A 27,706-nucleotide genomic window follows, 5' to 3' on the forward strand; every position below is an offset into this window, starting at 1 on the left:
GGAATGAATCACCCTGCTCAAGTCTCACCACTGACTACAGAGGCAGCCCAGACTACTTGCTTAGATAACTCTGTGATTTTGGAATAACTACAGTTAAGTGAGCTGAATGCCAACCTTGGTGAATATTCGCCCGCAAAAAACAAGTGAGTGGGAAGACTTCACATCACGGCTGGATGGGAATAAGAAAGAGCAAACCACAACCCCCAAATTCTCAGCTTCCATGCAGAAACAAGAACCGGTTTGTAATGCCCAGAAACTTCTGCAACTGCATTGAGGGGTCTTCATAAAACCAAACAAAGGTTGGTTTGTTAGCTGCTAAGGCGGCTAATATTGGCCTTTTAATTATATTTGCTGACAATGAAAGTTAGAAGTATTATCCCTATAGCTTCCAGTTACTGGAAAATTGTGATTACTGCAAGAAAATGGCAGAAGAGCAATTCTGCTCTGGTACTGATTGGGCAACTCCCATTTAGCCACCACAAAAATCAAAAGAAAAGTCCCAGCAGGATAACCCACACAACCTGAGCTGGATTCTGCAGCAGCAGCCTCTAATTGCTCTACTTCCCCCAGATTTCAGGCACAAAGGGTAACAGACTCGACCCACTGGGCAGTGGGTTCAAGCATTCCTAGCTGTCCACCCATTTCTGCACTTCAATTTGTTGGCTTTAGAGCAATTCTATTGGCTTCAAAATTCTACTTCCCATTAGTGCTATCGACCAGGAGATATTGTTAGAGGGGTTTTGTGTGCTTTTTTTTTTTACCTTCACTGTCTGGAACACTGCTCATCCCCATGTCCATTAAATATACATTTGAACAGCATTTTCACCTGCACTTTGTCACCTCAGGTTCTCAGGGGGTGTACCTCCACTTGGCTCTGAGCTCAAGGGCGCCCTTGATATCAGCCTGAGAGCACCAACAGGCATGCTAATACCCATTTGAAATAGCTCTTCCTTTGCCTCAGATGTTTCCATGCACTCAACAAATAAAAAGTCTCTGCTTCACTCTGTCTGCAGTGCTGTAGGACGACCTCACCTCATTCTGTCAGTGAGCTACGGTTGCTTTCAGGCACCTCCTAGACTTAGCTTTCCTTCCTGGAGTGTGTCATTCCCCCCCTCCCTACTTTAAGATCCAAGTTAACAAAAGGCTGTGTCTGTATTGATCTAAGCTTACCTTCTTGTAGATATTCACCCTGGTGCTGCTCATATGGTATTTCTTTTCAAAATGTCCATGGTCCCTGAAAAATTAGAAGCACCTTTTAATTATGATCTGCTTCTGAACAAGAAGGAATATAAATTGCAAAAAGTTGAATTTTCTGCAAATGAAACTTGGGCAGTAATGATAATTTGTTACTCTGCTGTCAGTAAGAGGTGTCTATGTGGGTCACTGAAGAGGTTCTTCACTGGGAATAAGTTAAATTCAGCATCTACCATCTTGTCCTGTGGGTGAAGCATGCTATCTCAAATACGCAATACAACCCAAACTGGGTGTCATCTTTTTTAAACTTTCTTTTTCTGTGAATCACTTCCAACTCTTGGGAGTAGGACATCACGACAGGCATTTCCTCAACAAAGAACTGACATGAGAACAAAAGCTATTCCTGAAGATTTCCCAAAATAAAAGTGAGACAGATGAGTGAAGGAAAAGTTGCATGGGTGTTTCTTCAAAGAAGAACATGGTCAGAAAAAATTATATCAAAAAATGTAGATTCATTAAAACAAAAATGCCTCGCAAAAATTGTCAGTTTTGCAGAAATGTGTTTCAGGGAAGAAACACAACCCTGGCTCCAACACTGTGAATATGTCAGATTTGGACATCTTCAGAGCTAACAGTGTCAGTGTTTCATCTTAAAATGACTTCTCATTTTAAATATACTTGTATATTTTACATTCTAGTACTGCATTTGATAGCATAACCAGTACAGTTGAGTCAGAGTGAATCCTACCTAGAAATTTCCTCTGTAAGAAAAAATTTCAGAACTTGGAATTTCCATTCTAACTTGAACCCAAGGTTAATTTCAAAATCTTGAAATCCTTTGAAGAACAGAATTTTCATTCCTTTTCCAACACTGCTTTAAACCTCAGCCCTCTGTCAACAGCTACATCATGATAGATCCTTTTGAGATTATAGAATCCTTTTGAGAACATGGTTCCTGCTCAGCTTTCCTTTTCATTGGCATCTGGTGAGGGTTGCCTTGCTGGAGATCTAGACAAAAGCAGCTAAGCATTTTTCCTGAAAAAGCTACAAATAGTTAAGCACTTGTCCCTGTTCTGGACCCTGGGCAATATCTTTCCATATAATTATTTCTGCTGTTGTCATTAGCTCCGGCACTCTCACTATTTATTACCATAGGTATTTCGAGACTCATAAAAACGTGATCTTACTCAAGGCTTAAACAACACATGAAATAAATCAGAAGCACTGAACATTGGCTGACACTGGAGGAAACCTGGCTGGGAACAGCTGGATTGCTCTCTTGACTAAATATTTACAAAAGCCATGATTATATCACTGAGTGACACTGTGTGAATGTAACAATTTATCAATCACCATGTTTAACTCAAATCCCTGCAGGAGGGGATGGCATTCTTACTTAACAATAAGTATCTACTGTATGCTAATTAAGTGACTTATTTTGCACTTAAAGTTACTTCAGGGACATGTGGGCTTTTTAACTACCCATTTCCTAAGCACCACTATTATTTCAGAGGCACAGAAAACACGGAGTTAAGCTGGCTTGTCACTTGCGCCAGTACTCATCCAGTAACACCACTGGACTTGCTTGGGGCACAAGCTGGAGTGGGGGAGAGCACAAACCAGTGCACAGAGTTTATTTTGTTTTCTATACTCCCTCTAATACCAGGTGCCCACGGGTGCTGAGTACCTCAGCAGCTACCCTGCCATTCCATCACCACCACGGTACCTTCTGCATCACAGCCCCTGCCAGTTTGGTCTAATGCATTTGCACATCCTCTCCCAAGAGGCTGGCAGTGCTCACGGTGCTGGCTGGCTGCCACATCTCCAAGCTGAAGTGCCCATGTGTCCGGGAAAGGTGTCCCAAACACTTCTCATCCTATGTTCACCATGCCGGGCACAGCTGAGTGTTCGTTTTCCCTGAAAATGCCTGAAGTTTCACCTCGTATCATGGGACTCTGCAGCACCAAGCCCAAACTTGCTGACAGCACCCACATGAGTCTGTTTAACAAACGACCTATCTCCCTGCCAGCTCCAAACCCAGTGCTGTTTCTATCAGAGCTGGTCAGCATTGACTGAGTAATCTTCAACCTGTACATCTCAAAAAGGTCACCAAGATGCCCAATACAAGCCTACCTGCTGCAAGGAGAGAAGGGCTGGGTCAGTGAACAGGTGAGCTTTGCCAAACTGTGGCTTTGCCAAGGAATGTAAGGATTAGGTTCATACAGATCAGAGCAGCAAGGGGACCTGATCAGGACATCAGGAGGAGATGGTTTCCTTGAAGATAAAGTCAGTCCATGTCATACTCATACAAAATGCATATTTGGGCACCAGAAACAACTACCACATGGCAGGAGCTTTTTATAAAATCTTTCACCTTCTGCTTCATGCCAGATTAACTGTATTGCACCAGCAATGGTGTGAACAGTTCAGCTACCTTCCTGTCCCCTGCAGATTACAGGTTTTAGTACAATGCAAGAGAAAACACAAATCTCCCCTCTGCCAGTCCCACAGCACAGACACTTTAAAGTTTTTCTTCTAAATGTCACACAGGCACATGGGTAGTGCAGCAGGTTTGTGTGGATCCAGCCTCACATTCAAAATGAACAGGTGGCATCAGTGGCTCACCTCTGGAAACTACTTTTAAAGCTTGTCTTTCTTTCCAAGAACCATTGTTCAAAGAGAAGTTTGGGGTGATGTCCCTGATCTCTTGAGAGCTTGAGAAGAAAGTTTCCTTCATATGGATCTTAGAGGCAGATTTTCTGCATGTTGAGAGTCTGCATAATAATTGTATTTTAGCCTTTGGAGCCCATCTGCCAACAAAGGGGAAATTTCACCTTCTTCTTTTTACCTACAGAGAGGTTTATAAATCAGTAAGTACACAGACATGGGAGCGCAGGATTTGGTCACCCTTCCAGGAGCACTTAATGGCTCAGACAATCACAGAAAGTGCTCTTTTCAGAAACACAGGGAGGGGAGAGAGAAGTTATGATAAATTTAGTTCCCTTTTGAAGTTAATAACCTCCTACAAAGCCTTTTGGTAAAACACAGACACCTTAACATTTTTTTCCCTTTCAAACAGTTTTTTTCCTCTATTTTTTCCTCAGATGGTAAAATCTGAGGAAACCTGTCTCTTCAGAAGTAACTGCTTTGTGTGAATGACATCAGCAGACCACGAGGTTACCTCTGGAAAGTTGGCACCCTGAGGGGGATGAAATTAAATCAGCCTACTTGCTCCTCTTCTTTTCTACATTTGGTGCCTTTTATAATATGCAAAGCAAAGGAAATGTTTTGCTCCCCTTGATTTTCTTCACCTTTTTTATTTTTTTCCTCAGGAGAAGGAGCAATACGTTTAATGGGTTTCTCCCAAGTCTCAGACTCTGCTTCAGGTTTTTTGGTACCTCGTTGGTGAATTAGACCACCTCCTCTTTCTGCCTCACATCCCTCTCACCCACCACTGGGTTCTCCAGAGACTTGCTTCAAGCAGATTGAAAAACCAAGGCAGCTTGGGTCCAAGGTCTTCCTAGGAGAAGAGGACTTCCATAAATGTGACTAATGTTAGTTTTCACAAACTTCTCCCACCACAGCAAAGGCACTGCTGTCTTGACTTCAAAACCACTGCAGATAAAACTTATTACTTTCCCAATATGGATTATCCTGTCATAACTCTGCTCCACCGGGTTTCTCTCAGGTCAGAAGGGTTTAGAGGCAGAGACTGTTGGTGTGGAAGAGGAGACAGGAGGGGATAGGAATGAATAGGAAAATGGCTACAGCACAAGGAGACTCCATTCTCTATCTATGAGATTTCCAATAAGTGGAGTCAGTATGGCTACTACCTACAAAAATAGGGGACTCACCTGAAAAGTGAAAACTTGAAGGAAAGATGGCAGGAAGAGGGGACTAGGGTTTGTTCCAGGAGAACAGCTGAAATTACAAACTTACCACAACTCATTTTGTCATGGAGGTGTCTCTAGGTTTACCAGTCAGTAGTCCGAGAAGAGGAGGTGGGAGGTAGGGACTTTCCACCCATGTTTTTAATGAGTATTATGTATCTACTATGCACATATTCTCCTGTCTCAATTCATCCAGCAAAGTCAAACAGCTTGTTAAAAGAAGAAACCAGGAAGGGCTGAACACTAACAAACATGACAGTCCCTAAGGAAAAAAGACAAAAAAAGTCTTTGCTGGAGACTGGCTATTTTAATGCTAAGAACAGTTTAATCTTTCCTAAGCTAGGCTTAGAAACAAAGATGCTAAATCCCAGCAGGATCCTGAGTCTGGAGTACAGCAAGGGAGACTGGATGCCATCAGAAGGGTTGCTCACATACTGCAGCTCCTGAGCAGGTGAGGGAATATGTGGAAGCAGGGAGAGAATACTATCCCAAGGGGGGGGTGGAAGAGAAATTCCAAAAATCTGCAAGGGAAGGTTAAAGGTTAAGAAGCAGAACTATACACACAGACCTCTACTGCTTATTATTTAATTAATTATTATTAAATTGTTATTACAAAAAACATGCTTTTATAAGCTTTGTAAAACATGTATATTTTCATTTTTTAATAAAATAAGAATAGTGCATACATATTTTCTTTCGAATAAGCTATTTCTGAGTTGCTACACCCACCTGACACCACTCGACACTTACAGAGCAGAGGATGCCTGTACCCCGACATACACTCTGAGAATACGCAGCAGTTCCCCTCAGGAAGAGGTGCAGAAAGCCAGGCCTGATTTTAGGAGCTGTCAGTCGGTGAAGGACAAGGAAAAGGTGTCAGCCACCTTGTGACAAGGGGAGGAAAGTGGACTGAGAGAAGAAGTAACTTCAGCACATGACAGAGACATAATAAAAACGCATGAGGGATGAGATAGGGAAGACAGTGTTTTTTGAAGGCTGGCACAATTAAGAACAGAGTAAGTTTGATCAAATCTTTAGCACAGACTCTTCAGGAACCTCCACTGCTCCTGTTTATTAATATTAACAGAATGGTATCTGCAGCTCCCAGTCAGGACCAAGGCTTCCCTGACACATGCATGACAAGAGGATAGGGCCCTGCCAAGTACAGCGTACAGAGAAGGGAGGTAAATAGCATGTCAAGAACAGAGCAGCAGGATAAAACCATCTACATGAGTTTTGGAGCCTTTGAGAGTTCAAAATTTCTTTTTTGGTTCCATTCCAAAGAAACCTGCCTTCATTCCAAAGAAAGCCAAATACCACATTTGAAATTTCCCAAGCAGAAAAAAAGCACAAAACTACAGTGTTTATTGCAAATATAATATCAAACCAAGTACATCTCAACTTGTGTTCTGAAAAGTGTAGGTTTTGATTAGCTCGTGTATCCTGGCTCACCAGAGCAATTCTGTGTACACTCATGTGCACATCTGCAGTTTTCAAAAATATAAATAGACACACCCACTTGTCTTTTTGTTTTGTTGCAGCTGTGTAGTCTTTATGTTTTCCCAAGAAATCATGTTTTCACAAAAAAAGCCCCAAAACATTCTTCCATCTAGCAGCCTGCCTTAAGGTTGTAAAGAAACTTACAGATGCAACAGGAATGAAGCAAGGGACATTCCAGAGACACTGAGGAGAGGGATGTACAATGTACTCCTAAAACGGGGGGTGTGTAACACTCACAAGTGCAGACTGTCATCCTGCCCCTGGCAGGTTTTATCATTTCTGATGGCAACATGAAGGAAGACATGAAGATGTGGAACTCATCTCCCATAGCTGTAACTCCCTGGAAGCCCAGGCAGGTAGAAAAGAACACTAGTCATCCAGGCTTCCTTTGTACTCAGTGGAGATCAAGCAATCCCTCCAGAGAGGGATTCATCCCTTCCTGAGACTGATACCTGAGGCATATGGGCTGAATCTCCCTCTGAGGGAGCCTTCTCTCTCCAGAGTCTCTCTGACACTGTAGAGGGGCCTCAGACCACAAGCCTGGATTTGAAGCCTGTGGTAAGCCAGATGAAATGGCTTCCAAAAATCCCTTCCAAAAAAGACCCTTTCAAAAGCAGTGTCAGTCTCAGCAACATCTGAGGATGACCCAGCTTAGTCCTCTGTTCCACCATGTGCTGTATCTTTCTGCCTCATTAGTTTCTCTCAGCTGGCAAAGAATGGGTTAGTTTACAGCACTGGGAAGTGCAGAGCCTCCAGCCCCTGTGGGCTTGTAGAGTGCCTGCCCGTATATCATCCCAGCATCAAGCAGAGTGACACCATTGTGGAAAAATGACAAAAAATTTGGGAAGTACAGGGATATGAAAACGGAGTTTCTGCAGTATTTTTTATACCCTTGATGCTACTGGGGTCTTCAGATCTCCAGGCTCTTAAGGTGTTGCAGATTTTTAATGGAGTAAGTGCCTGTTGTAGACCATAACGGGGGGAAATGTAGCCATCTATGTTTTTATGACTGGCCTCTATTCTGCTTGTCTCAGTTATGTTTAATACCTGTGGAGAAGATAATTTTAACAAATACAAAGGAGAGAAACAGAGAGAGTGTCAGCATGAGGCTGGGTATGGAGTTATTGAGAACAGGAGTGTAAATGTGTCAAGGAACTCCCCAGTGACCCAAAAGGGAATGCAAGTAGCTTTGCAGGCAGCAGAAGAAAGCTGGAATAATTGTACAAGGGCCTTAGCTTTGCAGAAAGATTTTCATTTTTCAAACTGTAAGCCACACCAAATTAAATCAAACCTACATTTCTATAGCACCTTTCATACCAGGTTCCCAAGATATTTCATGCAGAAGGCAAAGCCACTCAAGTGTTTATGGACACAGCCGGTCAGAAGCACATGAGCCAAGGTGTTCAGGCTGGCAGCAAGGCAGCACCAGGAAATACCATGGGGTACAGCACTGGTGAAAAAAAAGAATGCTCTGAAGTTGCACCAGTGTAAGCAGCCTGGTGACTGCAGCCAGCAGCTCCTGGGCAGCAGCCAGGTTTTGGGGCACATGCTCTCCACAGGCTACCCACCCACACAGCCCACTTAGTAGAAGCAGCAAACTCCCCAGACCTTCCCTGGCATGGCCACAGAAAGGCAGAAGGCTGGCGTGCCCCCTCAGCAACATTTGATTCAATCAGGACCAGGCTGGATGGAAACACAGGTACAGCATCACCAGGCCAGTGAAACCTTCTGCTGCTAGGAAATGGTCTCTTTGCACCAAGATAAATAAGGAACAAAAAAGCTCTTGGGAGCAAAAAACGGCAAAAGCACTGAAATCCTTTCACCAGTGACTCTAGGCAGACTCACCTTTCTAAGGTAAATTTCATCTCTGCTAATCTTATCAGTTAATATTGAAATCAAATACAATATGGTATTTGATATGACAGTCTCCTTCTTATGAAGTCAGCTGCAGCATCTTTTATTTGCATACGATTTAATTACATTTTCACTTTAGGTCTCCCATTCTCCACAATTCTGTGAATTGTGGGGAAAAAGCACATTAATTCTGTGTGACTGCAATGATGGGAGATATTATAAAACCTAGAATAATGCTGCAGTGTTAAGAAATAAGGAAGAGTATTGCTGTTTTAAGAATGAGGCTTCAGGATGCCATATGGCTAAAGTCAATAAACAGCACAGTTCTATCACTGAAAGATACAGAGCAACATTTCAGCTTCCCATATTATTTTCAAGATAGCCACAGCCTTTTTCTATAAGATACTACACCTTGCTCTTGATCTAGTACAATACTTGAGGAGAAAAAGTTCAGAAATAGAACAGCAGGTCACCTCAATTCCAAGCAACTTGTAACTACAACATTACTGGATTTATACTCCATGTTTCAAGAGGTGAGCTGTGGGTATGGGGATATCTCTGACCTGGCTTCTCCAAAATTCACGTGTGTTCCTTCTCCCAGATTAACAAGGTGTGCTGGAAATTGTAAAGATGTTCTGAGTAGTCAGAATAGAAAATACAGCCTTCATAATAAAAGGAAACAGTCGAGCAAGCAGTTGGACTCTGTGCATCAATGACCATTATTTGTGGTCACTGATTGTGAAAAGAGTTAAGACATATCAGAGCCAAACATTGAGCTGAAGGCAGACACACAACATTTAAGTGCAAAGTAATATCCCAAGCCACTTGTAAACAGTAGCACATAATGTAGAATTATTTAACTCTTTGTCACACCAATCATAGCCATCAAGTGGGAGCTTGATGGAACATCTGCAAGAAACTGATGAAAAGGAGAAACCCCCTGGTTTTTCTGCACACTTGGGGAAGGTTTTGTGCACACTTGTGTACAAGAAAATAGATGCTCAGACTCAGTCATGTCCCCAAATTCTAACATGAAGAGTTACTATTCAATTTTTTTTTTAAAGAAAAAAAGAAAGTCTAAACTTGTTTTGACACACATCACACATTACCACATCAGAATTTGTAAAGGGAAGGAAGATGCTGCATTCTTACATATTAAAATGCTACAGTGAAATGGTCAATGGGAAATATTTCTGTTCTTACATGTGTAATATTATTTTTTCTTGTTCCTGGATTTTGTCCCTCGCTGGTTCATTATTTCACAGCATTTACTGACTTAGTTTACCCATCAGTAGACTGGGTACAATAATAGGTCTGCTTCTTAATGCAGAGTTCATTTTTCACAGTGAGCTTATACAAATAGAAGGTGCTTTACAAATGTAAAATACTGATTTTTTTCCCCAGTTTGTATAAGGTCTAGAATATCATAAAGTAGCTAGCATGCTCCTTGAACACAACATAAATTTATTTCTTTTCTGTAGCAAAAGAACATTCATAAAGTACAGAGATTTGCAGACAAGACCAATTCATATACAGCCTATGAAGAATGGGGATGAAAAGCCAATTTTTGTTATTTCAGCATTAAAATGTTTCAGCTGTGACAACTCTTGACTTACGGGTCATTGGTCAGCACCTGTCCAATGACACAGCACATTCAAACTTTCTGTTTCTCCAAAAATGTAAAGGGAATATAGTGTCTCCTATTTTTTTCAGGATTGCAAGGAATATTTGTCTATGTTATCCTATTTAACAAGAAGGTAAACTTACAATATGAAGCCCCAAGTATTTATCCTTGAAAGCCACTTTTTATTCATGCCATAGCTTAAAATTATTTGAAGTCAACGATTCACAGTGCAAAACTTTCAGTGTTGATGTTTCACTAGTGCTAGGTGCATTTCCTCCAATGTTGAAATTGAACGCATAGAGGCAGACAGGCAGGCAACAATTTTCCCTGGATTAGCCATTTCTATAATGCATATGAAGGCTTTAAAAAGTTCAGGAGCGAATTTGGAAAACTTCTCACTCCTCTGAGGAGAAGGAAATAACTGATTAAGATGTAAATATGGAATGATTCCAATTAATGATGTAGTTAAAAGATGGGAAGAGCAGATTTCTAGAGCGGTAAGCAGTTTTCTTCCTTGGGAGAAAACTCATGGTCTTGTATTTTTTCAACATCAGATCGGTTTTTCTTGTCATTCATGACATTCTTTTTTTGGAGCAATCATTGTAGTTTTCTGTAGCATCAGTATCAAGGAACTCTCCTTTTCAAGCACACAAGCATTTCCACTGAGATCTATTCACCAAGCAGACATATGCTGAACATAGGCAAGGCAGCACAACCTTCTAATGCAAACACACACACACACACACATAGAGAGAGAAATGCTTCAATACAAAAGGTAAAGAAAATACTGATTTTATACAATAATTTAATAGGCTAAATTGCATGATAAATGGAGGTAGGATCATAGCAAAGGAAGAAGTAATTAGTCTAAGTACTAAGAGAAGTGACATTCCAACAGCGCAAGAGGGTTATGCAAGCCCATCAAGGCCCTTATCTGTATATTTGCATTGTTGAAGACCATGCTCAGGGTGGTTTCAGAGTTCTTTCTACCCAAAGCAACCAGAGGAATACTATAAATGAATAAAAGATAAAGTCTTACGTGTGTGGACAACAAGATGAGCAAGGTACATACTTGTGCTTCATGAATAAACCAATGCAAATAATAAGCTGACCTCCACTATGTAATTATCTCAACCTCTTTTTCCATGCAATGATTTTGCCAGATGAAAGTGAATCAGAGGAACTGGATTTTCCCACAGATGCTTCAGTCTTATAACAAGGAATGATTAGTCCCATATCTCTCTTTCCCTACTTCACACCCCAGGACAACTTTGCTTTTTAGTCTAATGTTGGCAGAGGGGTGTAACTAGTTCTTGTAATTTGAACATCATGCTTTAAGACTATTTCCCAAGGCTAAATGGAAGCCAAATCTCAAAGTTGCATGTGGCCTGTGGCCTACTGGGATCTAAATGCAACTAATTTCTCCTGGCTGAATTGCAATAAATGAAGATTGTGAGTGCTCAGTGATAAAACTGTGGAGACCTTATTTAAGGCAATGGAAGTTACACCATGTGCAAAATCCTATTCCCCAGACCAAGATGGAAATGTTCTTGCTGAGTGTTGCAAGGATAAGACAGAAGAAGAATATAATTTATGCATTATAATTGAAATCAAGGAAGCATTTCCTGCTAATGCTGTCATGCCTGCTTTGCAAGGCTAACCCTAATGACCAACAATTGTACTTTTTAATACAATTTCCAAAGCAAGTGGTGGCTAGGGAATAGTCCCATTGGAACACACACCACACATGCCTCCCCTACATTTCTGCATGTACAATTCACAGATGATTGCTTTGCAAGACTGCGGATGCACGACCTGCTCACTTTGGATGAGTGAAGAGTTCCGTAAAAGCATTTACTAATAGACTCTCTGGCAGGAAAATCCACCTCAGCGTAGTTCCAAGCCACTCTAAACTTTTTTTAATCACCTAATGAACAGTGTTTCCCTTTCACTGTTGGAAATGGATGACCAGGTTTGGAAAAAAAAATATGAATCAGCCAAATCCCTGTCCACAAATGTGGCTGAACTTTTTTTTCCGTAAAAAGCAAGCAGCCTGTGTACTTATGGTCTAAATAGAAAGCAGAAAAAAAAAATGTTTTGGATTTGGGACCCAACCAAAAGTCATAACAAGAAATGCCCAAAGAAAAACATGCCATCAAGATTTTCAGATCAGGATTTACAGGTGCTTTAGCTCAAGGCTGAAGATGTTCAGGCAGCACATTTTCTTTGGGGATAATCACATGAAGTGTCAAAACCCATCCCTATTTGCTGAAGGGATCAAAATGGTAACTTCTTAGAAGTACTAGGCAGGATAGCTTTAAGGAATCGGCTCATTCAGCTGTAACCTGTAAAAACCCTTCAGTATCACACAGATAGAATAAAAATTCATGGAGAACAAGATGAGTCTTCACACTCACCTTTCTAATACTTTCACGATACTATCAACAAGGCATCTTACCTACTGGCTGACTCTGGATGCCTTTTGTGCATGTGCAACCTCTCCAGTAGTAGGGTCAATGTAAGGAGGTAGATTCATGCACCACATCATTGTTAAGAGCCACATCCTGGTATTTCCTACCTTCGTATCACTTCAGCTTAGCCCTTTCTTGTTTCTCCAGCATTAACTACTCACAGATAGAGTATTAGCAAATGATGTAGCAAATCAGTGATAAAAGCCACTGGTCATTAAAACCAGGAGGCATCCTGGGTTTAAGCACTAATAAGAGGGCATTAGCACTATAATTACTGCCACATTAGGCCACATTAGTGCCACATCCCCTATCTGTGCCAGCCAACTCTTGGAAACCCAAATCCTTTTTGTTAATTGTTTTTCATGATGCTTTTGTCTGACTGCAAGCCTGGCTAGTCTGGCTCTCCCCTCCCTCCAAGATCTTACATGGAGAAGTGTGTTGGCTCCCACGAAATAATGCACTGGATACAAAAATATCCTAAATCTGAGTTATTATCAGTCATGGCAAACACACACGAAGGATTCACAGATACATCCATACTAGTGTTGGCGCATCATAGAAAGCAGTAAGACAACTAAAAGAAATTAGCTTTTATGTAGCTGTGTCTGCCAAGACTAAAATCTTTTCCACCTCCAGTCACTAAGGGTCTTTCTAGAGTAAAATCCTTTCTGGGTTCTAAATTAGACTACTTCTGATTTATTCAGTCTAATATAAGATCCTCCTTACTCCTGAATGTAAAGATACAGGATCAATAATTTCATCATAGCAATAATTTCTACTATGTGTCAGATAGGAATTGTTGACAGATGATGCTCCATCTGTCACAGTATTTTAGAGTAACACGCCAAAACACTGCAAAAAAAATTGTAAACTGCACTGTTAGGAACCATTGCAACAGAGCATCTTGGGGTTTTTGTAAATAAAAGTTACTATAACAAAAAGGACCCAATTCAAAGCTTGGATCCTGGGACAGGTATAGATATTTAACATCTTTACCCAAAGAGTTTGAAATCTAACAGTTCCTGACAAGGCACTATTTAAAGCAAATTTTCATGGACAGACAACCACATGCCTGCTCTCCTCACACTTGGAGCTGGGCAGTGCAACCTAGATCCCATCCAGAAGCCATCCTACCATCCTCACATGGTGTCAAGCCCCTGCTACCACTCTAGTGATGTATTCATATTGTCCTGGTTCAGTGTTGAAATGGAGCAGTCACATAACAGTCTGTGTCTACTTATTCCAGCATGAGCAGGACCACGTGTTCAGTGGGGTTAAGCCAACAAGTAGGCGGAGGTAGTGATGGCAGATGGTATGGCAACAGAGTAAAATTTGGGAGGGCCAGAGATGTTCAGTCCCTGCTGTAATACACTAGCAGCTGCTGGTGAGGACAGCCTATGGTTCCCACCTTATTTTTTCCTCCTCCTTTTCCCTTTAAGACGGTGATAGCCACAAGGGATTCAGCACCTCGTTCCTCTGCAAGGGTGTGCTCCTTAAAATATATGCCTCTATGGAACCTTACATTGTGGTCCATCCTTTAATTTGAGTCTCATTTAAGTTTCTAAGCCCCACATGCTCCCCCTTCCTTTCCAGGAAGTCAGAAGGTTGAAGGCAGGAAAGACAGATGATCCTGCCCTTGGACAGGCCCTCATTTTCCAAGGCAGCTTTCTATCAACAGGCTCCCTGCTAAAGCTGTTTCCCACTAAAACACAGAGACGTGGACAGAAACAAAATGAAGTGCCTGATGCAATAGAACATACTGGAATATATTGCACAAACCAATGATCATTTCACATTTGAAACTTCATGCAGGTCACACAAAAAAGAACCACTCAGCTTTGCACAGCCCTAGATGTAAAAAAAAAAAAAAAAAAAAAAAACCCAAACAAAAAAAAAAAAAAAAAACAACAAAAACAAAAACAAAAACCACCGACAAAAAAACAAGAGGGAAAGAAAAAAAAATTGCATAGAAAAATAAAAAATTATGTAAACCTTGATTTATTTTCTGTATCTGCTGGTATATTCTGGGCTTAATTCTTCTTGTACCACAACTGTTTTTCTCCTCTCCATCAAGCCCAGTCTGAATGGCACAGCTTACTCAATGTTTTCTGTGTTTGCTGGGTGAGCAAAGCCTTTTCATTTCACACATCACTTACAGCTTGCTGCTGTGATTTCAGAAAGTCAGTGGGCTTTTACCAACCTAACAAGTGAGATAAACATTTTGTGTGTCTGCTAATTCTAAAAGTTCTGCAGATTTTCTGACAGTAGGTACCCTGAGCAGTCAGGAAAATTCATTGGTTTCATTTCAATTGGCACCACATGGCAAACAAATTTGCCCAGAAGTCAGTAAATAAATCAGGAAGGAAGAGAGGGAAATAAAGAACACTCTTCAGAGTTGAATCCTGTTCGTATAATGCAAACTTAATTACTTTCAACTTTCAATGTATTTTATGTGCCTAGCTGAATTTATTCACTCACTCCTGGTTGGAACCAATGGAAAAAAGGTAAAAATTTCTTTCTCTCTTTACTGTCAGTGAGCCAGAACTAGACATTTTCTCCTACTATAAGAGTATGACTGTTCACTCAGGGACAAATATTGGATAATGCATCCAGTTGCCCAGTGCATCCAAGTCAAGTTTATATTTTCAAGTTCACTAGACAAGAAAGACACAAGAATTTGGATGTATAATGTGTATTTACAGGATTTTATCTGATAACCACTAAATTCAATGGCAAAATTCCTCCTTATTTCAGAGGTGCAGAATGAGAGCCCTATATCTGCATATGTAAACTGTGCAACTTCCATGTGCAAATAACAATATGATGTACGGAGGTAAATTACAGAAACAAGTTAGGTGTGCATTTTATGTATGTCCTGCTGTATGCCCAATGCTTTTTAAAACACTCTGCTTGAACAAAGAGTAATAGAAAAAGTTAAATAAAAGAGAAAAATGTGTGAATCTTTCCACAGAGATATTTTTTCCTATGAGAAGTTCTGAGTCAATTCTTCTGTGCAGCCAGAGGTATAATCACCTACCTTCAAGATCTTCCTTATATTAAAAGAAAGAAAAAGAGGCATTAAAAAAAAAAAAAAATTTCCTGCCTGGTTTGTTTGTGTTTGGTTTTGGTTTTTTCCACATCGCTAGTAGCACCCTCCCATCCACAGTGAGATTTGGCACTGCAAAATTACTAATTCCTTCTGGATTCTTAGAATGTCATCACCATCAAACCTCAACATCAACATTATTAAATGCAAGAATTACACGTCTGAGTTACCAACAACAAGAGAAGAAAGAGAAAGGTAAAGCATTTCAACTTTCAGGATAGTAACAGGCAAGCAAAGGGACTGATTCTTCTACTTCCTTTTAACTTTATTTAACAGTATAATAAGGCATGATCATAGCTAGAAGAATTGGCAATAAAATGGCTATTCAAATTTAATCAGTATGGGAGAATAAGGACTAAAAAAAGGATGAGAGAAAAAATGGATTGATGCCTTCTATCTGGCATCAGAGTCCGGAGAAACTGGAAAGTGATGATTGTCTCATGTTCCTTATTTCACACAGCAATATGTTGCAAAAAGGATGGAACCAGTCACATATGTTCCGGGCCTGGCTGGGATGCATCTGTTTTTTACGAGCATGAAAAGAATGTTTCTCCACATTAATGAGGACTTAAGGAAATACATAACTACTTCTTCCAAATCAAACAAGAGAAAGCCAGAGTGAAGAAGCAAAGTTATGTTTAAGGTGAAGCCACAAGAAATTGGAATTGAGATGCCCCCCATAAACTTCAGCCTCATATTTCCTTTGCCCTGGCACTCAGAGAAATCCCCATATTGCTGAGGGAAGTTTCCTGTAAATACATCCCCAGGAAACTAAAGACCTAATTTAGGAAAATGCTAAAAATCTCAGACCTTACATGTATGCCCATGTATGCGTGTGATTAAATGTTTTTTCTGGAAGAAGCCTTAGTTGTGTAACTGGTTTATTTCAGCTATCATCAACCCTGAATAGCTAAAAATTGAATGATCAGCATTTTAGTTATATCACATCAGAGCTAATTTTTAAGTTTGTCTTTTGAAGGATGCTGACTGCTGTGTCTAAAACATCCAAGGTCTTTTTCTTTTGGAGAGAGGAAATATAGCAGATCAGGCAGAAATGCACAGGGGTCTCTGAATATTTTTGTGTGTTGTGCAAAGCCAATTATTTCATAAATTTAAAAAAAATGCAAAGCAGATTTCAAACATGAAACAACATAAGTAGCACTGGTTTGGGGAGAAATAATCATGTTATTATGGAGTACTAACCCAAGTAAGCTTCTTTATATTCCAAAATATTGTTTTATACTAGGCGTTTTGTATTCTTTTGGTGTATTTTTTAAGAGACGTAATATTTAGGAACTGAACTATTAGACCTCAGCAAGACTGTTATCTAAGGAAGAGAAGGACTCATTGCAAGCACTTTGAGAAAGACAACAAAACAGTGAAGTGAAAAATGCCTCTGGTGCCAAAGATATTTTTAAGATATTATTGAACAGTGTTAGAAATATTAACACTTGTAAGAAAGTAGAAAAGGAGCAAGAAGCAGGGCTCCAGCAAATGCTAACAGGGGAGCTTTTTAAATTCCTCTTCAGAGAGGCAAAAGAGTCTCCTGGGAAGAGCTCCCCTGGGATTTGGGAGGCAGGAGCTCTCTCCCCAGCCATCACTCCCTGATCCCCAGGTGACTCTTTGCATTTAAAGCCAAGATGTTCCCTGATCTGCAGAGCAAGAATCATGAACTTTGTGAAGTGCTTTGAGATCTGCCATTGCAAAATTCTGTGTCAGCCAAAAGACTTCCAAAATCTCCAATTAGTTGTGCACAAGGGTATTGCATAAAGCAGATCAGACGTTTTTACCACCAGGTTTTCTTTTGATATCTGTTTAAAATTTAAGTGTGCACTAGTAAGATGCCTGAGCCTTGTCTCCATTACAGCCTCGAACCTGCAGGAAGCTGTAGTTGTGAATTACTGCCTCTAATTTTTCATTTTAGTGTATAGCAAATTCCCTGTATTTCAGCTGTTCTAAAGGCAAATATAATATTTTTTAAATGACATTTATATGAAGCCTTTTCTATCCAAATACTTTCCAAGGTATTCGCAAGCTGCATCTCATTACATCTTTGGGAGGCAAATACTGCAATGCCCATTAAAGGGGGGAGGCACAGATTCAAGAGCCATAGTATGCCCATATCCCCCAAAATGGTGGTCAAGGCTAAAATGGCCCCAAAATCTCTGAAATTTCCATTGAAAGTATTTATGAACTGATACATGAAAAAGCTGTGTTTCTTAAGGAAGAAAAAACAGTCACTGTGGGTAAATTTGAGGTTGCAGCTGCTAATGTAAGAAATAAATTACACAGGCCTTAATTTACACTGTGCAGCTGCAGCTCACGTCAGTGGAAGCCATCCACATACCTCGAGGACAGGCTGATGCAAAACATCACACCTTCAAAAGCAGAGGAGCTGTTATTGGGCTTCTGGTATCCCAGACAGGCATCTGTGAAAATGTTACCCATAACAACATTTCTGCTGATGTAATCCCTTCGTGCCTTTTTTTTCTTTTTTTTTAATGTGGGTACTTCAAACTTCAAGCAAAACATACAGGTTAATTTTCCTTCCTCTTAGTGGGATCTACAGTGGGTAATTTCTGAGAGTTCACGGCAGGAAAGAGAGAGAACTATGGTAACTTTAAAAAGCAGAAGAAATACTATGTCTTATTTCTTAATATGAATGTGGACTAAATAGAGATTCTTAGCTTTAGTGGAAAAGGTATTTTAAAGCTTACCTACAAAAATATTCCGTCCTGCTTCCCTATGGTAGTCACCTTCCCTCATATCTTTCCAGCTGCACTGAAGTTGTGCATATTAGAACAAAGGTACCACTTATTTCTGGATTGAAAATTAATATGGTCCCTCTCTTACACATTAATTGCCAGGAATGGGATCAGAAAGAAATACTGAGGGGAAGTCTAGATATGAGTGCTAGTGATAAATATTCCTCAGCTCTTTTGGCCTCAGACATAAGAATAAATGTCCCTATAACTCTTAGCCTAATATCTCAGCCAAACGTAGAGCACCATCATAGGTTTATAGCAAAAGCAGGCTTCTTTTTTAGTTTCTACTCTTACTCACCACTCATTAGACTCTGGGACTCTGAAATAGCCTTTGTTCCTGCCAGCAACGTTCTTCTATCATCCAGATTAAGGATTCATGCACTTCCTTTACTGTAATGTGACTTTTTATATCCAGTATAACCTTCTGACAATTGTGCATTTGCTGTAAAGAAGAAGAGAGATTTTCCAGTGTCTCTGCTCAATTATTAGTGTCATCTATAATGAACTAATCTGGTTTAATTGCAGAATTTGTCTCTGCTATGGACAAACAAATGAACAAAACAAAACACAATTGAACATTAATTTAAACAGCAAAACTAATATTCACAGAAATATAAAAAATCTTCCTAAGCTGAGGGTGCTTTTTCAATTTGCTCCATTGATGAGGTGATTCTTTTGAAAAGACCATTAGACTCCTAAACTTGATGCAGAGGGCTTAACATAGGAACAAACAAGAATGCTCAGACATCCATAAAAGAATGACGCACCTCTGAATTACAACACAGGGGGTTATTCCATATCACAGCAAAACATTCAAGGAAAAGTATTAGATGTTCAGCCATGAACACATCAATATCAGTGTCAAGTGATTTGGCAAAATCAGAAGTGGTACCTGTCTGGGAGGTGGTACAACTTACACTTCGAGCAGCAATGTGGAGAAGCTAAATCTGTTGTATTCCCTTTGATTTCAGTGTACTCGTCTTTCACCTTGAAGTGAAAAAGGCATCACTTATATTTTGGGATTTTTTTCTCAAACACTGTTGCCACATTTGGGGAATTTATCGTGACATCAGCCTGATTTTTCATCAGTGGTTGATTAAAGTTTCCCACACCTTCAGCAGTAGCTAGAGAGGAACAATTTTTGACTTTCACAGAGCAAGAGGGTTGGGCACACAACACCAGTGGGAAATCCCATAGTGCCCCATGGTGATGATGTGCTTCATAGATAGCCTAGACAATATTCTACTTTCAGACAGATTCATTTCCAGACCTCTCCAAATAACAAACTATTAAGACTAAAGTACATACTAAATTGAGTACAGAGATTTCTGAAAACACTGCGTTAACTCTTCAGTGTACATTTTGGTTGTAAAATAGCTATAATGCTTGCATCACATTATCTAATTTTACCTAATGCCTATCTACAATATCCTGTGTGGGCCAGGGATGACATGGCCAATAAAACTATATTGTTACTCATTTTTCCTATTAATGGAGTGCCACTTCTTCTGTTTGTTTCCCATGTGGAACCCTGTGGTACAAAGTAATGTATCATGCATTTCTATAGCAAGCTGCTGAGCAGCTCTCTTCCACTGGCTCAGTCTCACTTTGGAACAAACATCTTGCCATAAACTGCTAAGACCCTCCAAACAAGCAACCAGAAACTACATCTCTGCAGGGGAGCAAGGAACTAAGAAGCAGGTCTATGGCCACCCATGAACCAATCATTCTTTACCTCAGTTTAGTTGGCTATCCCCACAGCATCTTTTCTACATTTCTTATTCTTTAATTTTCGTACAGTAAAAGGGCTCCCATGGCTGAGGTACATGGTCCTTGAAACATCCCGTTAGCACTGTATCACAAACCTTCAGAGCATCTTGTTCTCCCACTGCCATCAGGGCAGTAATGGTGTCTCTCGCACATGCATCACCATCTAAGGTTAAATGTTACATCTATTTAATATGTCACGTGCTTTTTATCCAGGACACTCCCCTGGTGTTGGTGGATGATGTAACTATTCACTTGTGTCTCCAATGTGTGCAAATTATCATTTACATGATATAATTCCCTACACATTCTGCACACACATTAAAGAGATATCTATTTCAGAGCTCCTCTTCCAGGACGTATATTGATTCACACCACACAAAGTCACCACCCCTCAGGGGAGGGGGATTTGATTTACACATGACCCCCTGGTGCACAGGGGGAGGTCAAGCTGCCATGAGCTATGATCCTGCCTGAAATCTCCCCAGTTCTGGAGGAATGGAGCTGGATGCTTCCTCCAAGCCCTGCACCCACAGCCTGCTTCCAGGGAGAAGTGCAGTCAGGGTCACAGCAACGCAGCCCTTTCAGGACAATCCTTGCCTCTGCCTTCGGGGAAACATCTCTCTGTTCCTCTTTCTATGGTGTCTACCCCTTTCTGTAAGACAAGGAGTTTCCTGAACTTTGCTCTTCTGACACAGCAATATAAGCTGTATAGGTCATTCATCACGTCTCCCTTCAAGTAGAGAGGTTTAATAGTCTTCTCCTGACATCTTCTTTAATAAGCAGCCTGACAGGTTATGTGGCTTCCAGTCGTTTTATTGCTATGAGCTGGGTAAAAGCTAGTGGAAGATGGTGGGCGTAACACTCCATCCTCTCATTCAGAATAAATTCAGAAAAGCCATTAAAGTTCTTTATGAATCCAGATGTTTGAAACAATAACGATCTCCACCCTAAACATAACTACGTGCCATCTCCCAAAACAAAGACACATGTGGACAGAGAGGTTTCACAGACAATTATGTTGCGAGGGATTGTGTGTGACAGAAACAGCAAGACCAGAAAAAACTGAGGAGGAAGACAAAAAAAGACTCCATCATTATTCTGACAAAACCGGAAAGAATAAGCATCTGGATGAGCAGAGGCTGGGGCAGAGAGGCTTGACCCCGGTGTGTAAAGAGATTATCTCCTGTCTGATCCCCCATGGATTCAAGGGAGCGGCTCCTTCATGCACTCTTTGTCATGATACAAGATTTCGTCAAGACCACCTGATTGCCTCATCTATCTCTCCTCCTAACAAAAGAGCAGCAATACTCAGAACTCTGGCTAACTTCTAAACTGAGCTATGTGTAAGATCTGACCTAAAGCACTTTTAGTATCTATGCTCACACACATCATCTAAAGAGAGAATTAAACTCAGACAGTGTTTTGGGTTTTGTTGTTTTGTTTTGTTTTAACAACTACACAAGCTGTACGAACTTTTGGTTTCCCCTGCACACACAGTTCAGAGAAAAAACACCTGGTCTTGAAGGATACTGAAATCCAATATAGAAACTTGTTAAGTGTTTGGGAATGGCTATTCAGATATAATGATCCTATTCCCTAGCCAGTAATAAGCAAAGGGTTACCATTTTTTAACAAACATTTATAATAATCACATTCAAGATTTTTAGGGGGAAATGTGGAGGAGAGATGCAAAAGGGAGAGATTGCCATTTTGTAATTGTATATTGTATACTCTCCATAAATTAGTTGCTCTTATTTGCAGTGCTTTTTTAGCTGTTGGATGGATCACTTACTATTCAAAGCCATAATATGACTGGTTTTATTCTTCCTCTTCTTACAGATCAAAAGAGTGCAATCTTTGGAAAGTAGTGCTTTGGACCATTTGTACTGATAACAAAAGGTCTATGGCCACCCATGAACCAATCATCCTTTCCCTCAGTTTAGTTGGCTGTCCCCACACCATCTTTTCTAAATTTCTTGTTCTTTAATTTCCATTCAGTAAAAGGGCTCCCATGGCCCTAACTTTTGACCTAACCTCATACAGCAACTGCTCACAATGCTTCCCACTGTCTCATTGTACTACAGCACCCAGCCTTCAAAATTCCTCTTCTTCAGCCGCCTCAAAACATCATTCCCAGCCTCTCTTTTCCACCAGTGCCTCTTTCCCTCACTAGCCACCATACTCTCTGCCTCTCTGCATCACCTCCACTTTCTCCAAACACCTCTTCAGAAGAGACAGAAGACTTTGCTATTCTCCACTCATCATGACAGCAGCACCCTCGATCTCTGACCCCATCCCAGAATAAACCTATAACCCTTTGTCATTTCCTCAGCCTTAAGCAAAAGCTGCCCCATACCAAACACTGTTCCCTCCTGTACCTTGTAGTTGTTTGTGGGGACCTCCTCATTGCACTCACTGACTCTCTTCTCTGGTTTCTCCAGCTGCAGCCTGTTAAAAAGGAAGATTTTGTTTGCAATTGACTTCAATTCTTTCCCTTGTGCTGCCCCTGCAGGCAGCAGCTTGCCATCCCAGCTGTGGCACTGAGCTCAATCAGTTCTCCCTTTCCTCAGCAAGTTGTGACTGATCAGAGAGGGACAAATGCACATGTACATTCATATTCACATCTCTGCCTGCTCTGGAGTTTTCTTACAGTATGACGCCTATCAGAAAAAAAAGATCTGCTTTGTTTGTTTTTTAAGATAATCACTTCCTCTGTGGCCCTGGAAATGCAAACACCACAGCGCTCAGCATGCTGGAGAGACAGAGTCATAAGGGATGAAAGCAGCCAAAGGGTTCCAACAAAACTGAAACACAGAAAGCTTGGGAAAACAAAACAAAAAAAATTAGTGGGGGAGCTGATGGATGTCTGAATACTCTTTTTGTAGCAAGGCCCTAATGTGCTGTTTCAAGAAGCTGAACAGGAGGAAGAAATGGGAAATTTTCCTCCCCAACGCCAGCTTCCTAGAAGAGTCATAGTGATGAACAGTGTAGAGTGAATATGGCTTGGGCAGACATCTCAGGTTTCTTCTCTCCCAGTGTATAATATTCCCCAAGTCCTCTTTTTTATCAAATCCCTTGATGGGTGAGACAACTGTAGAATTAGCTCATGCCTCATCATCCACAAGATCAGCCCTAGTCACTCTGTTTACTACCAGAGCCTCTCATTTTGTGACTCCATGCCACATGTTCTGACTTAAAGATCCATTCACCCACTGGTAGCTGCCTGCAAGGCCCAGCATCAGGAGGCGGGCTACAATTTGTGCACAACATATCAAAGGAGTGAGATATAGTGAACACAACATAAAAGACAGTGGTATGTATAATCCCTGATACATTAGATTTTGCATTCAGAACTGAAATTGTAACAGCTACATCTTCTCCAGAGAAGGTTTTCAGTAACAATGAACCCATAGCAAGACCGGAAATATAAAAGCCATAGAATAAATATACCTGCTATTTTGCAGTTTTAAAAAATGAAGTTTTTATTACATGAGCATTACCCATGACAGAAGGAAATGGAGAGTGAGAGATCAGAACTGCATTACTGAAGTTCTGCTCTGTCCCAGTGTGAGTGTAAGAGCCTGGAGGACTTCTCAGTTGCAAGAGAGCAAGAAACAGGAAAGGTGCTCAGAAAACAGGTCCTGCAGTCCTCTGTGAAGCCAGGACCAAGAGGAACGAACAGCAAGACAAAGACTGCACAATAAAACCAGGTGAGAGCACCTGAAGGATGCCATTAAACGCATGGATGTCCAGAACCTGCTACATATTCTAAAACCTGATGCATAGAGAAAGACAGCCAAGTGTCTGGTGATGCAGAAGAGAGAAGGCCAGAAATGTAAGTGGAATAGCATAGAACTTGCTTTGCAAAACACAAATTGGACCAGTGGAGTGGTGCTGAACTTGCTTTGTGAAGAATGTAATCTTTGTTATTGGATGGGGTAATTCTCTAATGAAAGTTCTGTAGGAACTGATGATTCTACCAGAAAATGGTGGTATGACAATCTATCATGTCCCAGACCAGTCCAAGTCTCGGTCTTGGAAGCAAATCAAGGACATAGTTTTAGTATGGCTCGTGTATTGACATCACACCTAGCATTACAGGTTCCTAAATGTTTTCATTTAATGTTGAAATGAGAAGAGTTCATAGGAGTCCATGGTGCTCAGCATGTGGCACAATGGGGTATACACATTTTTTCAATGCCAAAGGTGGTGTCTCCAAAGAATAAATATTTGCAATGAGCAAATACTTTTACTATTTCAACTATTGATCCTGTCTTAGAAAGGGGATCTCATGGAGACATTCTGCAAGACTCACAGACCACCATTATTAATCTGATATTCCTTTTTTATATTTTATATTCCTTTTTATTATACAGCATTTTGTCCAAAGTCTCAAGAACCTTAAGAGACTTTAAAAAAAGAAACAGACTAGAACCCTTGTTATGTAGAAACAGTAGTCATCTTGTTTTACTCCTTTAGATCTTACCATGTGAGAAAGAAAAAATAAAAGACATTTGGGGAGAGGGACAGCAGAAATAACAATTTGCAAATCTTCTTGCTGGAATGTATTTAAATCACAAATGCTGACATTTTACTGGAACTACATTTTCCAGTAGAGGGAATATAGAAGAAAAGAGGGTTGACCCTTCCTGTCTTGGATGATAAATATTAAATCTACTTGAGCTCTATTAATTTACATAAGTTGAAGCAACAAACAGAAAAAGGGCTGGATGAACCTAAAAGAACCGGAACATTTCTGAGTGCTCTGGTACCCTTTTCTCATTTTCATGTGGCTTACTGTCCTTGGTTATCTTTTATAGCTTTTTAAAGATGAAATTCTGAAGCCATTCAACATTTTGCTACAGTTTTAGAAGAACATTGGAAAGAGGCAAGTGAAATTACAGGAGCAGAGATGCCTTCTGTTATTGTGCTTAAGTTCTACTGTCATTTGCTCCAATTTCAAAAAGCAGCATTTGTAGCTAGAAGGAAAGCTCACTCTAGCACTTAAAGCCTATCAAAATTAAACAGAAAAACATTGTAGGGGAAATACACAATCTTTATCAGAGGAGTTAAAGCTGCCAGCTTTAACTGAAAATGGGGAAGACTGATAGATGACTCCTCAAATAAATGGCTATAACCATTCATCTGCTGGGAACAGTAATATCTGACTGAATATGAATTAACTCCATTGCATGAAACTGAATTTCATGCTAACCACTGCCTGAGAATGAAAATAGGATGTATCCTTAGCATGCTTATCTATGAAGACACTCCTTCAACTATGAAGAACTACACAGCAAGTTTATAAGCAAATGACCCAGTGAGCTGTGGAGTAGCTGTCATTCCCACAGCAGTAATTTACCACGGGACACATAAGGAGGGTCAGACTGTCCCTCAGAATTGGTCTCTAAATTAGGGTACAGAACATCCTGACATCTGCTGAATGTTCCCCAGCAGCATGGGAATATATGGGTGCTAGGGAAGTAGGTGGTATGGGAGCATCAGCTTCATGCAAAACAAGTGAGGTGGGAGCCCAGCTCCAACACCTCCACAAAAATTTATGTGACAATCTGATTTTACTTTATTGTAACTCTACAAGCCAGGAAACAGAATTAAGGCTTGGTAAGAAAGCTCAATTTTGTAATTTCCTTAGCCTTTGAGTGTTTGCTATTTGATAGTCTTGTCATGTGTGGTTTTTAACATAATTTCTTGTATTTTTAGAAAATAAATTAAATTATTAACTTCTACAATGTTACACTTCTGCTAGGCCAGCACACTAGACTAATGAAAAAACTTGCCCAGCAACCAGCTGGGCAAATTTACTACTTTCCTCCACAGTAACCTTTCAATTGTAACTGTCTAGTGGATGAGCTCATCTGTCTTCTTTGGTGCCTTACTGGTAGAAGCTAGAGCTGAGAGCTTGGTACCAGCATAGTTTGGTACCTAGAGAGCAGAGTCTTCATATACAAAAAACACCCTGTGAACACCAGCCAGAAACAATCAATTGCACCAGAAGACCCAAGAGATACCTCAGAACCACACACCAATCCATGAGAACTGCTAAAATTACACAGTTGGAAGTGTAATTTTTTAAGAAATCTTTCTTCTTGTACCTATCTCAGCTTACACATTCCAATTAAAGAATTGCTTTTGGGCTCGATATCAAATGCTTAAAATTGCAGCCAGAAACATAAGCAACTCAAAATAATCCCCTTAGAATGGAAACCCTCGTACACCCTTCATGTTTCTTTGCCTGGAATACTCTGCCAGTAAGATGCCTAAAAAGAGGAAGAGAAACTCAGGGTGGGAGTGACAGGAAGGGGAATTAGACCAAAAAGGAATGAAAGGGAATCCCATGGGGAACCGACAGAAAAGCACATTCTGGTGCTTCTAAGAGTTTGTTCCAGGTGGCAAAATAGACTTTTGATGAGGGGGATTTTTGATGAAAAAGGACTGGGGACTTCAGGGCATGGGCCTTAGGAGACCTGCAGTAACTCTCTGAATCTCTGCTGTATTGTCTGTGACGGCATATGATTAGCTTCCTGTGCTGTAGTGCATTGTAAAGCACTTTATAAAGCAATGAATTACACAGCTGAAGTGGAGTAACCACATGCAAGCAAATACAACAACCATTATGCTCTCAGCAACATCCCCCACACAGCCACGAACATTTGCATTAGTGCCAATTAATCTGAGGTGGTACAAACTCAGCGAGGCATAGGATTTGTTCTTTGGTGTGAAGGAGGAAGGGAGGGGAGAAAAATATCCTTTTGTCTTCAGAGAGGAAACATCTGTAGGAGTTTTCAAGGGCTTTGGTGACTTTGTTGAGCGTGGCGCGGGGGAGCGTGCTATCGAGTACTTTGATCTCACCAGCAGGTGACACTGCAGCAAGTGGGAGCAGCTATAAAAAGTTCGAAGCATTCTAGGGACAAGTCACACAATCAGAGCACAAATGTGTTTTACGCGTGTGATTCACAGTTGCTGAGAAGTGGGAACATGTGCACGGGCTGGTCTTTTGGTTTTTGGCTTCTTGTTGTATACTAATGTCTTCCTCTTCTCTTTGCTGCCCCCCAACCACTGCTTTCAAACACGAGGGTGAAGCACAGAGTCAGGAACCATGCCAAGACTTTTAACCCTGCTGCACATGGAAATGCATATGACTAAAGCAACGGCAGGGAAAGCTGTTTAAACAGCCCTACCCCTCGCTGAAGTCAGCAGGAAAGCCATATCCTTTCACGTCAGAGCACAATACCAAGAGGAGCCTACCAAGCACTGAATGGGGGTTGTGCTTTTCCAGCTCCACACTTCAGCAAGCCATTCTGCACAAGAAAGTGATGGTGGCATTAGTGAAACATAGGTTTTCCTGCAATAAGGTGTTTTTTTTTAATCCAGTGGTTACTACAAAAGAAAGCAGACCGAATACTTGAGAATTAATAACAGATTTGCTTCTCTGTCATGGCTGGAACCACCGGGCTCTATGTAACCGTGAGCTCTGTGACTTGTGTCATTCAGGGCTCAGGAAGATCAACTTA

The 27,706-nt window shown here is 40.7% G+C and overlaps 1 long non-coding RNA gene across 2 annotated transcripts in view; it reads right to left on the reverse strand.

The window, feature by feature from the left end:
- LOC139795527 (uncharacterized) overlaps window positions 1-27,484 on the reverse strand; it is a 92,115-nt gene extending 64,631 nt beyond the window's left edge. The window contains exons 1-3 of one of the 2 annotated variants that reach the window (XR_011725550.1): window positions 27,374-27,484; window positions 5,134-5,346; window positions 1,189-1,234 (exon numbers count right to left, since the gene is read on the reverse strand). This is a non-coding gene — a long non-coding RNA (uncharacterized lncRNA). Of the gene's footprint in view, window positions 1-1,170; window positions 1,235-5,133; window positions 5,347-27,373 lie in introns of both variants that reach the window. The other variant, XR_011725549.1, reaches the window with a different exon arrangement.
- Between the last annotated feature and the right edge of the window lie 222 nt (window positions 27,485-27,706).

The sequence above is a fragment of the Heliangelus exortis genome, chromosome 3, assembly GCF_036169615.1.
Source record: "Heliangelus exortis chromosome 3, bHelExo1.hap1, whole genome shotgun sequence".
NCBI classification, from domain to species: domain Eukaryota; kingdom Metazoa; phylum Chordata; class Aves; order Apodiformes; family Trochilidae; genus Heliangelus; species Heliangelus exortis.